The sequence below is a fragment of the Microcebus murinus genome, chromosome 7 (genome assembly GCF_040939455.1).
Source record: "Microcebus murinus isolate Inina chromosome 7, M.murinus_Inina_mat1.0, whole genome shotgun sequence".
NCBI lineage: Eukaryota > Metazoa > Chordata > Mammalia > Primates > Cheirogaleidae > Microcebus > Microcebus murinus.
In genome coordinates this window covers 104820548-104835889 of record NC_134110.1, presented here as the reverse complement: position 1 = coordinate 104835889, position 15342 = coordinate 104820548, and the positions used below count along the sequence as shown (strand labels likewise).

General features: G+C 36.1%; 1 protein-coding gene across 3 annotated transcripts in view; it reads left to right on the top strand.

Annotated features, from left to right (window-relative positions):
* The window catches only part of SNTG1 (syntrophin gamma 1), an 836056-nt gene that overhangs the window by 293140 nt on the left and 527574 nt on the right, over positions 1-15342 (top strand). The gene's annotated exons all lie outside the window — the stretch shown is intronic.

Below are 15342 nucleotides of genomic sequence, written 5' to 3'. Positions count from 1 at the left end.
TTGCCAGTGGGGTGGGCTCCGCACTGGTGCCTGCAAAGCTGAGCACATGGGAGTGCTGCCACCCTGCGTGCTCGGGGAAGCTGTCCCCACACGAGCCACCTGCGTGTCTCAAGGCTGCCTTGGATGCCATTAGTGGTGCTGCCAGTGGCTTTGAAGCCAAAAGAAAGGAAATCTGTGTTCATCTTCCGATTCTGGAACTCAGGAGGCAGCAGGGACTTGCTCCGGTACTGTCTGTGGCCGGATGGCGGGTTCCCATCACCCTGAGGAGGGGCTGACCGCCAGCTGGTCCGCTGCACCGGATGCAGTGTTGTGGCAACGTGTACAGCTAGTGCTACAGCTCTTGACCGGGAAAGAACCCAGCGGCACAGGAAGAGTCGGAGAACAACCTTTATTCTTCCATAGCAGGCTCAGCACGCCTAGTGTTGCTCTCTTCCCATCTTCCTATCTTCTGCCCCTTCCATCCCCTTCCTTGGTCTCCTCCTGCTTTTATACTCTTGGTAGGGCTCAAAAAGCGTCCAATCAACATCAAGCTTTAACATCCAATCAGCATCAAGCTTTAACATCCAATCAACAGCAGTGGGATTCAAAAATTATCCAATCAAGATCACGCAAGCAGCGTGGCCGGAAACAGGCAGCGCGGGAAACAGGTAGGGGGCACTCCGCCCTGGGGGCATTCCGGCGGGAGCCCCTGCAGCGTGCCCTCCAACTGGCCACGCACAGCGCCGGCCCGGAGATGCGGAGTGACAGGGAGGCGGGAAGCGGGTGTGTCCCCGGTTACCCGACATTTTCCATATCAGCAGGAGGGCGCTTGTCTCTGGGCTGAGTCTTCCAGGACAGGAACAACCAGGTTTCTCTCAATTGTGGCACAACTGTATGTCACAAAAGAAAAACAGAACAATCAGCTGAGACTTTTGGAAGACGGTATTCTTCAGATTTGGAAGTTGTAATTTTTTAAAATAAAAATTAAAATATCGTGTTAAATTTTTTTGCTTAAAAACAATTAAAATCATATTAAATATAACATTTGATAGTGCCTTTTGTTCTACCTAACCAAATAATTTTGTAAATTGATCTAAGTTTATATAGCTTTCAAATACTAGTTCATATTAAAATGAATCAACATTTTTTGTTTTCTTAAAATGAACGGGGCCATATTACAGGATACTTTTAATATTTATGTATGTATGTTTCATGTATGTGTCTCAATATAGGAAAAATTGTATGTGGAAGGACACCTGAAACATTTTAGGTACTGCTGACGGAAGGTTGGACGGGGGCGCAGAGAAAAATACATTTTCCTTTTCTGCATGTGCTTTGATTTGCTACCACTAATGAAGCAAAAACACAGCAAAATTAACCATATTATGGTGTATGGCATATCAGATTGTGAGGAAGTTTTATTATTTTTCCTTTTTATTTATATTGACACTTTAGTATAAAATAATTGTATGTAAGTTACATTACAAAATAATAATAACAAGGAATGTTTATCTGACAATGGGAATTCATGATCTTATTATGCAATTTAGCTAGGGTTGTTAGGACAACATTCCTGTTTGGATGTACCATCTATAATTAAGCACGAACTAAGGGTTTGAGGTTAGCTTAGGATATCCTGACATTTAATTGTAATTGATATGTAAAATACAATGACAGGGATCAGTGAGGTTCACAACATAGGAGATAAATTATAGCTTAATTTTGAAAATAATTTGAAAAGTATTATCAATCCAGAGAAACTACTAAAATCTAAGTAACTATCAAATCTCAGCTGTCTTCATTCAAAGAGATGACAGGCAAAGACATATCTTCTGAGACTAATAGTCTTTGAACCTACTAGAAAAATTTTAAAGAGAAATTATGAATTTAATTAAATTTAATCCCAGCTAACTGTTCATATTATATTTGCCACATGGATAACATGAATCAATGCAAAAAAACTTCTTAGAAGTAATGTCCAGTTTAATTGAAAAATTGAATTAGTGATCAATTTCTAATAGAATAGGCCTATTTATATTAAAAACATATGGACAAATCCATTGATTAATATTAGTTGTAAGATTAAGGGTATGCTTTTCATAGAAAAGAGAAGTTTCTGGCTCAGGCAGGAGCAGGGCTCAGGTTTGTCCCCTCCTGATGGGGGCGGGACCTCTGCCTCCCCCTGCACTCTCTGCGGTTGGCCGGTCTGGCTGTTTCTGCAGATGTCTCCTTCCCCATCTTTCCTTGTGTCTTCCAAAGCCATAAAAAAAAAAAGAATGATTCTAAATCACATCTTCTGATATGATTGATCTTTCATTTTTATTTTTACCTCCTTTTGTATTTATTATTACTGGTTCAATGTGTTTTAGCTATCTGTTTCATGTATCATTTTTTAATCAAATTCTTTTCAAATATGCAACTCTAGTCTTTCCAATGAGGTAGTACATTGCTGAAGGAAAGAGTGTGCCACTTACCTTGTCAGTAATCATGAGTTAGGGTTTTATAAGAACCTGGTGAGAAGAAAATAAGTAAATTCAATAAACTTACACTGTTTATAGCAGCAGAGTTCGCAACTGCAAAGATGAGGAAACAACCCAAGTGCCCATCATCACATGAGTGGATTAATAAAATGTAGTATATGTATACCATGGAGTACTATTCAGCCACAAGAAACAATGGTGATATAGCACCTCTTGTATTTTCCTGGATAGAGCTGGAACCCATTCTACTAACTCAAGTATCCCAAGGAATGGAAAAATAAGCACCACATGTATTCACCATCAAATTGGTTTTAACTGATCGACACCTAAGTGCACTGATAGGAATAACATTCATTGGGTGTCAGACAGATGGGAGGGTGGAGGAGGGGATGGGAATATGCATACATACATAATTAGTGCAATGAGCACCATCTGGGGGATGGACAAGCTTGAAGCTATGACTGGAGTGGGAGAGGGCACAAGGGCATTATACATAACCTAAACATTTGTATCCCCATAATATGCTGAAATAAAAAAAGATAAAAAATGAACAAAAATAAAGAGTGACGATAGACTTGGATAGAGATAGTTGCTGCAAATCTATCACACCTGTTTGTTATAGATTACTTAGACAATTATGCTTCAGATTAAAAGAACTTTTTTCTAGGTTTAGGATGTGGTAATTACCATTATTTTTTGACAATTAAGAAAATTTGTGCATGCATGTATTATGATATTTGCATGTTGAATTAGAAAATAAAATTCTAGTGTCTGAGGATTTCTTTAATAAGTAGAGGAAAGTTGTGAAAATGTAAGTTAGTGAATGATTTTGGAGACTTTAGATGTATTCATTACCAAATGCATGCCAGAATGGCATTTGGAGACCCATTATTATGAGGTTTGTTGGGTCAGAGACTGGTCAACACACCAGATGGTCTCCTGTTAACATTTAATAGAAGTATTCAGAAACTTATTCTTTGAGTTTGGGGTAAAAACAACTCAAGGTAGGCCGGGCAAGGTGGCTCACGCTTGTAATCCTAGCACTCTGGGAGGCCGAGGCGGTCGGATTGCTCAAGGTCAGGAGTTCAAAACCAGCCTGAGCGAGACCCCGTCTCTACTATAAAAATAGAAAGAAATTAATTGGCCATCTAATATATATATATATATATATAAAAAATTAGCCGGGCATGGTGGCTCGTGCCTGTAGTCCCAGCAACTCGGGAGGCTGAGGCAGTAGGATTGCTTAAGCCCAGGAGTTTGAGGTTGCTGTGAGCTAGGCTGACGCCACGGCACTCACTCTAGCCTGGGCAACAAAGCGAGACTCTGTCTAAAAAAAAAAAAACAACTCAAGGCTAAATTTAGAAAATACATTTTTTTAAAAGTTTATTAGTATTGAACATTAATGGGATTAATGTGCTGACACCAAAGGAAGTTGATTTTAAGCATGTGATTCAACTTAATATAGGAAGTTATATTATGTTCTATATTTATATATTAATAGATATGTTAATTTAATAAAAATAAAACCTTATCATGATATGAATGTTTTCATATTTAAATATTACTAAAGTATGGCTGGTATGTTGGGATTACTGTAACTTGCTTCCTATTGCTGATTACAATTACATGTAGCAAGTCTAATAAAATCAGATTAGCCTATGACAGGAGACATATTGATGAAGAAGCCTCATTTTCAATCACTGGAAAGACAGCCCAGAGGAATAAGGCATTTTACTCCTATCATATGTCAGAATCAATTGTAAAAATGCTATTTCCTGGCCTTTGCAAAAAAAAAAAAAAATCCAGTTGCCCATTTGTACTGCTATCTGGCACCTTCCTGATAAGTGGTGGATGTAATGACGTTCTTCTCTCAAATCCATATGATGAAAACAGGCCAATAACAGACGTAATAGAAAAAGTCAAGTGGACACACACAAGGCCAACTCTATTTACAATTTAATTATAGGATCTACTAATAGAATCAACTTATGATAGTAGAAACCTATTACATTAAAAGTTCCTTCACATTCTACAAACCAATGTTTTCACACTTGGTAGAAATACACTTCGTGACAACTCCACAAATTCTGAGACTAGAAAAATTTCCTGAGTCCGCAGTGACACGGAGAGTGATGGAGAAGCTATTCAAAATCTGTCACATTGAATGCAGCTCTGTGCAGTCACCACCCCCTGGGGTAAACAGGAGCGCCAGTGAGTGTGAGGGTGAGGGAGAAATGCTGCAGACGGAATTCATTCCGAGTCTTGCAAAAAAAGAGAGAACATCAGTTCAGTTTGGGAACTTTGATTCCTTTTGTTAATATTGTTATCACTAACTTCTGCTCCGTGAATAATATTAAATATAACAAAAACACCACATCAGCTTAGATGTTGAAATGGGAATTTTGTACATGTTCAAAACTGCTGACTCACTATTTCAGCATGAGTTAATTCCTTGCCACGAAGTTGGGTATATGGCTTTTCTCATAATAGCAAAAATTGGCACTCTACATATAGATGTCATTTTATAAAATGAGAGTAATGTTTTCGGCAGACCAACAATCCCTACAGACTTTAAAGAGCCTAAGAATAAGAACTGCAGGGTTAAAAGCCTAGAAGAACACTCCGCACCATGTGTTATACTTCGCTTCAAACTATCCTTCAACAATTCTAGGGATTTAACGAAAATAAATATTTGAAAATTCACAGAGAAAAGGATTCATTCACATTTGGCTGTATTAGAGTCAGTATATAAGAATATGCATTGCATGGTTGTTATATAATCAAATCTATTTAATGCTCATAAGTACCTGCATTATGTTTTCTTAGAGGAATAAAAGAGCTGTTTTTCTGAGAGGTATAGGGACTGATAAAGTGCCTGATGATTAGGATTACATTGTTCTCATGCTTTCTTTTCAGTAGAGGGAATTGCAGTAAAGGATTTGATTAAACAGATGCTATTATGTTTAAAATAATGCTTTCTTGTAACCCTAATAATATTTGTACCTCCATAACATGATGAAATAAATAAAATAAATAATAAATAAATAAATAAAAAGAAAAGTTATATCACGGCTGTCGGCTAAAGTCAACGCTCGGCTGTGCACGTTCATCTGTGGCTATCGACTATAGTTGATGCTCGTACTGAAGTGGTTAAATAACCATTGACATCATTCTTTGTCTACATTCATTGTCTACTATAATAACAGCTAACTTCTGTTAAATGTTATCTTGGTGTTAGAAACTGTGCTCATTATTTTTTACAAGGATTAAACAACTTAATTTGCACAACAACAACAACAAAATAATGCTTTCTCATGATTATGGTGTGTGATAGTTACAGAAATTTTAAAAATACAGGAGCGCAGTGGCAATATGAAGAGCATCACAATCAGACTGCACCTTCGGGCGACATAGCGGACTACCGGCACGATTTGCAATACACCACATATTTTAAAAACCTGGATACAAATATTATTTTCATGTGCAGAGTTGAGTTGGCGAGAAGTAAGAGGGATCTGCAGAGGCTGAAACTACAAATTAGAGGAGCACTAGAGCACCAAAGCCTTCTTGATCTTCCCTGGCCTGAGTCTCCCCATTTTCACGGAACTTGCAAGAAAAACAGGAGAAAAAGTCTAGGTCTTAACCACGTGGGAAATCATTATGAGACTCTCCCATAGAAACAGACTCCAAAAGGTGATTTTTCTCAAAAAAAAAGAGGACAAACTATAAGAAAAATAAAGTAACCACAGAATGACAGAGTGGGGAAGCTGGTGTTTTGGTTTTATTTGGCAAGAGGAAAAACAGTTTTAACAAAGGATTTCCAATAACGGGCTGGTGAAAATAGATGTTTTTGACTAACATCCACTCTACTTTCAGTCCACAAAGGACATAAGCCTGGAATTAACTTTAAGAAGGTCCCTTGGGTGACCCTTCCCAGGTACCTGACAGAAAGAATGGAAGGAGTCCAGCCGAAATCAAAGCCTCAAAATCCCATATATAAAATTTCATTGATCACCATAAGACGAGCCACAAAATCACATAAAACGTGAAGATATTTAGCCACCAGGAACAGTTGTAAGCAGAAGCAACAGACACCAGTAGCAAAGTAGCAAAGATTCCTGATGGAATAATCAGATCATGAAAGGCAAATGATAGAAACGTAGCGGATTTTTATTAATATAAGACAAAATATACTTTAAGATCAAAAGCATTTTTAGAGATCAAACATAAAAGTTCAATTTGCCAGGAAGGAATACAATTCTAAATTAACCTAAAGATAGTAACATAACTTTAAAATATATAAAGTCAAAAGTGAAAGGACTAAACAAGAGATTGATATGTCTACCAATCTTTGGGGAGATATTAACGCCTCTGTCTTCAGAACTGATGGGAAGTGTATAGAACATTTGAACCATACAAACCACGAGATGAAATTGAAAGAAATATGGATATTTCTGCTCTAAAACATTACATACTTCCTGAAAAATATGTTGTTTTGAAAAATAGGTACAAAAGGTAGCAGGGATTATGAGAGAGTTGGGGAGGGCTGTGCAAAACTCCGTGGCTTTGCCACAAGAGCACCAAACAGGAAAGAGTCACTGAGACTTGCCGGGATAATCTGCTGCCCTGGAAGATGTATTCGGGTGAGCAGATGCTGCCCCAATGGTTACTAAAATGTTCCAGAACAATAGAGTGGAAATGAAGTAGAAGTTTGTGTGTGTGTGTGTTTGTTGGGGCAGAGCTGGTGGGAGCAGAGACAGGCAGATGGAAGGCAGCACAGCCAGGGCTCGCGGGAGGGGCCCCAGGGCAGGGCCCACCGCAGGGGAGTGGTGTGCTGCCCCCAGGCATGGAGCCCTGGTGCTAGGTCCTAGCTGCTTAAGATAGATGTTGCTGTGCTTTTTCTGCCGGGGTGGCAGCAAAGTCGAAGACTTCCATTCCCCAGTAAAGATTTAGTTCTGCTAGCATTGTCTCCCCTCTTGCCTACGCTACATTGTGGATGAACCAACACAATCTCTACCTTATTGTAAATTAATCCCCCCATTAATTAACAAATCAATTAATCAATCACATGTGAGTGAATATGCTTTACAGAGGCACATGTTGTGGCGGGGGCAGTGGCAGAAACGCCTGCCTTTCAAATGCCGGCCCTGAAACAAGTACTGGGGTCACAGGGATTATGTTCTCTGACTGCAGCACAATGAAGTTATGTCAATAGCAAAAGACAATCATTAATAAAACCACCATACATTTGGAAATTAAAACACATCTAAATAATTTATAGTTCAAAGAGAAAATCATAATGGGGGTGTATGTAAATTTATAAAATATAGTAATATAAAAATATTAAATATAAAAATCTGTAGGACACAGAAATGTGTGGGTTTAATGCATTTAATAAGGGAAATACAAGACTGAAAATTAATCTGAATGTTAAGGAGAGCGCAAGAGAGAGGAAAAATAATGAAAATGAGAATTAAAATGAAAAAAGGCATAAGAGAACTTCAACAAAGCTAAAGTATTGAAAAAGAAAATATAAAAAACAAAACAAAATGTTTATTTAGCAAAGTATGTATAATACTACTACAGGAACTTGCACTTCTGCTACCCTATCCACACACACACACACACACACACGCACGCACACACATGCACACACGATATGAAAAAGATTGAGCAGTGATACAAATAGGCAGATGGATAGTTACTGATAAAGGACCGGTCTGTTAAAGGACTGCAGTGCAGTGATGGCTGCTGTATGCTCAGCCCACCTTTCAGAAAGCTTATCCATTATGTAATTGAGACAATACTTGCACATATCTATGGGGTCCACAATGATGTTTCAACACAATGCACAGCGGGCAAGTCGGGGTAATCAGCGTATCTATCACCTCAAACATTCATCATTTCTTTGTGTTGAGAACCTTTCAAAATCTTTTCTTCTAGCTATCTACAAATACAATTATTTTTAACTAGAGTCACCCTCCAGTGCTATGGAACACTAGAACTTATTCCTCCCTTTTTGTCTGTATTTTCCAGCTGGGGAGGATCTTGATGGGTTTGTGGCACTGTAGGGGCAGTAATTGGCAGTTAGGGCTTGCCAAGTGCTGAGGCCCAAGTAGCCGAGTGCTGACAGAGGGGACCCGCCTTACTCCAAGGGCACACGGCCCCCCGAAGGGGACAGGGCTCAGCCTGGAATTCTGTGTAGTGATAAGGGTCAGGGAGGAGAAGCATTCTGCAATCTGATGATGAAATCTTATTCTTTTAATGGGCCTCAGTCCCTGATCTGGAACCTTCACAAGTTTTTCTCCAAAGGTATAGCTTTGTATTTCTCCCCTTAGGTGAGACAGGAAAGTTAAAGGGGCTTGAATGGGACACGTGCCGTTGCCCAGTTAGGGAAGATCTCTAGGAGTGTCCTTTAGTGGAAATGTCACAACATCCCTCCATGGATACCGGGTTTTGCAGATCCTCACACATCACAAACAAAAATGCTTTTATTAAAGAACATCTGGCTCCTCTGTCACACAGGATCCAGAACTGAGATTTGAACCGTGAGACTAAGGACCCTAAACTACAGGGCTAGTGACCAATACCATCCAGGCCCAAGGAAACCTTTCTCCACATCTAACGTTGATCAAGCAGGCAAAAATTCAGTACAGTTGACTGAACAGCACCATAGATCAACTCCTTCTGATGGATATTTATAGGATTATTCACGCAATGACAAGAGAATACACATTCTTCTGCTGCTTATGTGGAAGATTCATAAAGAAAGATTACGTTCTGGGCCATAAATACATATTAACATATTTAAAATAACAGAAATCGTGCAAAGTACGTTCTTGGACCTCAGTGGAATTACGTCAGAAATCAGTAACAGAAACATAGCAGGAACATTCTCAAGTATTTGAAGATTAAACAACATACTTCCAAATAACTCATGGGTCAAAGAAAATGTCTTAAGACTAGTTAAAAAATGTTTTGACTTAAATAAAAATGACAATGCAACTTATCAAAATGTGGGATGTGGCAAAAGTAGTGCTTAGTAGGAAATTTTATAGCATTAGCTACATATATTGGAAAAGAGAAAATGTGTGAAACAATAATCTAAGCTTCCAATTTAGGAAACCAGAAGAAGAGCAGTTTTAGCCCTAAGTGACAGAAGAAAAATAACACAAACTTAAAGCAGAAATCAATGAAATTGAAAACAGAAAGACAATAGAGAAAATCAATGAAACAAAAATCTGTGTCTTAGTAAAAATCAATGAAACTGACAAGTCTCTAAAACAACTGAGAAAAAATAGAATATATAAATTATCAATATTGTTATGAAAGAGGGAATTTTACTATATACTCGGAGAAAACAAAAGTTTATTCTGGGAGTAAATCTATAAATAATTCTACCCATAAATGGACAAATTAGATAACAGGGACCAATTTCTTAAAAAGGACTAGCTACCTCAACTTGTCTAATATCAAATAGATAAATTGAGTAACTAGTAGGAAAATAGGAGTTGAAAATAGAAGTTGTAACATTTTCCCAAAAATAAATCTATGGTATTAGATCATTTCCTTGTGAATTTTACCCAACATTTAAAAAAATATATACAATGGGAAAAAGAAAGCCTCTTCATTAAATGTTGTTGGGAAAACAGGATATCCATATGCAACACAGTGAAATTAGACCTCTATCTCACACCACATATAAAATTAAACTCAAAATGGTTTAAAGACTTAAACTTAAGACTTGAAGCTATAAAATTACCAGAAGAAAACATAGGGGAAAAACTACATGCCATTGGTTTGGAAACTAATTTTTTAGATTTGAACCAAAAAGCACAATCAACTAAAGCAAAATAGTTGTATCCTAAATAGGACACATCATAGTAAAAAGTTTCTGTACATCAAAGAAAACAATTAACAGGGTGAGGAGACAATCTACAGACTGGAGAAAATATTTGCAAGCCACGCTGCTGATAAGGGCTAATATCCAAAATATATGAGAAACTCAACTCTATTGAAAGAAAACACATAATGCAATTAAGAAATGGGCATGTCTTGAAGACATGCAAATATCTAAGGGACACATGACGAAATGCTAAACATCACTAATCATTAGGGAGCTGAAAATTAAAACCACAATGATATCGTCTCATTCCTATAAGAATGGTTATCAAAAAGACAGAAGACAACATGTATTGGCACGAACGTGGAGAAAAGGGAATGTCTGTACACTGATGATGGGAATGTAAATTAATACTACCATTATGGAAAACAGCATGAAGGCTCCTCAAAAAGCTAAAAAATGAATAACCATATAACCCGGCAATCCCACTCCTGAATATTTACCCATAAGATTTGAAATCAGTATGTCAAACAGATGTCTGCACTCCTACGCTCACTGCAACACCGTTTTACAGTGGCCGAGTTAGGGAATCAGCCTGTATGCCCATCAGGCATGAATGGATACAGAAAATTGATATATGACACAATGCAATGCTATTCACCCTTAAAAAAGGAGAAAACCCTGTCACTTATGGTGACATAAATGGCACAGAAGAACATTATACAATGTGAAATAAACTAAACACAGAGAGACAAATATCACATGTTCTCACGTATCTGTGGAATCCAAAGCAACTGAACTCATAGAGGCAAAGTAGAAAGATGATTACCAGAGACTGGGAGTTTGGGGAATGGGGAGGTGATAAAGTGTATAAAGCCTCAGATAGGAGGAACAAATTTGATTTTTTTTAGATCAAAGCACAACATGTTGAATACAGCTGATAAATAGATAATGTACATTTCAATTTTGCTATAAGAATCAATGAATATTCCCATTGATAAAAATGTAAAATATTTAAGGTAATAAATATGTCAATTAGCTTAATTTAATCATTCTTCATTATATTCAAAAATCACAATATCACTTTGTACCCATAAATATATATAACTATAATTTGTCAATATATAATAAGAAAAAAGAAAAGGAATGTCAATAATATATAGTCTCTTTCCAAAACTAGAAGAGAACACTGACCAAGTTATTTTAATGAAGTTAGAACCTTGTTCTAAAATAAGCAGAGGATCAAAATTTAAAAACAAAGAAAAGAAAGAAACTACAGAGCGATTTGCCTCATAAGTAGAGGTGTGAAACGGTTACAAAATAGTATGAAGTATAATTAAGCATCATCTATAGGCATATACACTGTGAGCAAAAGGTTTTATTCCAGGTATGCAGGCTGGCCCAACATTTTAAAAGCAAGCAATAAGATCCCTACTATCAACAGGCAAAAAGGAAACATCATTTGAATAATTTGACAAATTTCAACACACATTTATTATTAATACTCTCAGAAAAGCCATAGTAGAAAGGAACTTCCTCAACTTCAATAAAGAACATCTACAGAAAAACTACAGCAGACATAATGCATGATGGTGAAGGACTGAATCATTTCCCTTAAGTTTGGGAACAAGAAGAGATGTTTGCTCCTCTTACTCTTAGTGAATATAGTCTTGGCATTTTATAAGACAAGGAAACATATGCAAATGGATAGGAAGAAAGAAATAATATTGTCCCTATTTGTAGATGATATGATTGTCTACATGGAAAATCTCCAGAAATATACAAAAAAAAAAATCTCCTAGAACTAATAAGTGTGCTCAGCAAAGATCATAAGAATACAAGTTCAACATTCAAAAAAAGTGCTCATTATTTCTATACACTATCAACATATGGATCCCGAAATTTAAAATGCAGTGTTATTTAACATTGCTCAAAAATGATACAATACTGTGGTACAAACTTAAAATAAAACATGTGTAGGACTTCTAAATGGAAAACTCAAAAATTCTGGTGAAAGAAATCAAAGAACTAAATAAATTGAGAGACCTTGTGTGTTCATGGATTCTAACACTCAAATAGTGAAGTTGTCAATTGTCAAATTGACATATAGGTTTAATGAAATTATTGTCAAAATTCCAGCAAGACATTTTGTGGATATAGACATGTTTGTTTTAAAATTGATATAGTCAAGCCAAAGAACTCTCATAGCAAAAATAATTTTGAGAAGAAAGAATAAAGTGAGATGGGTCACTGTACTTAATTTTCAAGATTGCCTCACATAACAATTAAACTGTGAGGTATTAATATTAACAGAGGGATAGACGCATAGATCAATGGATAGAAAAGATACCCCCAAAATAGACACATACAAGTGTGACCAAGTGCTTTTTGACAAATGTACAGAAACAATTAAATGGAAGAAATAATATTTTCAAAAAGTGGTGCTAGAGGAATTGGACATCCATAGGTAAAAGTAAAGTTTGATACAAACCTTACTCCTTATTTTTAAAAAGTGAAAAAAGAAAAGAAAATTTCAAAATGGAACATAGATTTAAATAATGCCTATAAGTCTATAAAACTTTTAGGACAAAGTGTAGGGGAAAATATTAGGACCTGGAGCCTGGTTAAGTCTTCTTAGACATGGCACTAACATCATGGTCCATTTAAAAAGTCAGTAAGTTGGACTTCATCTAAACTAAAACACTTAATCTGTGAAATTCTCTATTAGGAAGATGAAAGGCAAGCCACAAGCTGGCAAAAACTATTTACAAACCAAAAATTTGATAAAAGGCTCACATTAAGAATTTATAAAGAATTCTCAAAACTTAACATTAAGAAAAAACATTAATTAGAAAATGAAAAAAATATATAAAGATACATTTCACTGAAGGAATCAATGGAATGAAAATAAGCACATGAAAGCATGTTCCTCATCACTAACCTTTAGTGAAATGAAAATTATTCCCACAATATAATGTCCTACACTGTCAGGAGAGCTAAAATAAAAAATACCAACAAGTCCACATGTGGGCAAGGAGAAAGAGAAACTCTCATCTATTTTTGGTAGGGATATGAAATGGTACAGTCACTATGGAAATATATTGCCATTTTCTTATAAAACTAAGCAGAAACTGATCATATTACCTAGTAATTGAACTTCTGGGCAATTATTCCAGATATATAATAACTTATATCCACATAAAACCCATACACAATTTTTCACAGCAAATTTATTTGTCATAGCCAGAGTGACTGGAAAAACCAAATGTTCTTAAATAAATGAACAATTGAACTTTTGTACATCCATGTCATAATATACTAACCAACAATAAAAAGGAATAAACTATCTACATACACAGCAACTTGGATGGATCTGAAAAGAGTTAGCTGGTGCAAAAAAGCCAGTATCAAAAACTCCTATACTGTATGATGTCACTAAATGGTACAACTATAAACATTGAGAACAGATTAGTGGATGCCATGGGTTAGGTGCCTGTGTAACTATAAAGGGGTAGCAGGAGGAAGACGTGTTGTACTAGTTTTTTGGAATTGTTTTGCATCTTTATTTGATGTTTGTTACCGGAATCTAAACATGTGTCAAAACAGCATTGCTCTATTCACACACTTTGTACCACTGTCTATTTTCTGCACTGATATTTTACCATAGTTACATAAGTTGTAGCCAATGGGGAAAACTGGGTGAAATGTACGAGCAACCTCTCTGAACTATCTTTGAAACTTCCTGTGAATCTATAAAAATCCAAAATAAAAAATTAAAGATCTTACATTTCTAAAACTATAGCCTAAATATTGCTAAAATATTGCTTAAAAATGTATAGTGTTCTGTGACTAGAACACTATACATTTTAAATCATTTTTATTGAAGGAAAACAATAAATATTAGGGTCAGTTATGCTTCTTACTTGTGATAAACCTGACGTTTTATGGGAAATGCAGTTGGCTGGTGAACTGTGGGTAGAGGAAACAGTTCATTAGCTAAGATGTAGATAGGGGAATTCACAAGATCAATTACCATTTTCTGTCTTTTTCTGCACTAGTATACTTGTAGATTTTCATTTCCCTAAATGCGTGGGAGGACAACAGTACAAAAGTATTTAAAATAAATCTACTTTGATTTTCTAATTTTCCTCCAAGTTGAATGTGTTAGCTGTTTTTCACAAAGACTTCAGCAAAAAAAAAAAAAAAAAGGAAGAAAAAAAAGAAAAATGTCTTTAGCATGATTCTACTTTAAAGTAGATAATATCCTATCCTTAAGGAAATACAGACAGTTGAATAATCTTTTCTTGGTAAACTTATAAGCAAAGCTAGGATTGTAAAGCCAAGTTATCTCTGAGAGAGCCGAGTAGATGCCGGTATCCCTCAGTGAGAGGCTCTGAATGGCTTTGAGGGGTGGAGGGGAGGCTTGTGCCTCCTTAAGAAAGTACAGACTTAACCGGATGGCTTTGCCAAATCACACAAATTTTCTTTTCACATTCTAACAAAGGGAGCCACTATCATATATTATAATGTGCTATATTGGCCAGGTATACTGAAGGCAGAAGTAACAAATTAAGAGGAAATGATTTTAGGAATAGAAAATAGATCATAATGAGTATAGATCAACATTTCATGATATTTATTTCTAATTAATTTCTTAGTGACTACGTTCATCTTAAACCTTCTGCTCCCAAAGTGTGATTCAGGTGTACCATTCTGTCTTTCATGTGTTATAGGTGAAAAATCTCTGTATTTAGGCAATCATATTTTAATAATGAAATCTAGAAAATATCAAATATATACAGAGAACATAATGAACTGAAATACTGACATCACTCAGTTTCAACAAGCGTCAATGTGTGATCAATTTTGTTTCTTCTGTTACCAATCCCCCAGTCCATTTCTTTCTGCTTTCTCTGGTTATTTTGAAGTATATCCTAAACACCACAGAACTTCCTTTTTAAGTAGCTCATTATGTCCATCAAAAAAATAACCTTTTTGATTCAAAACTTAATACTATTATCACAAATCATGCTTGAATAT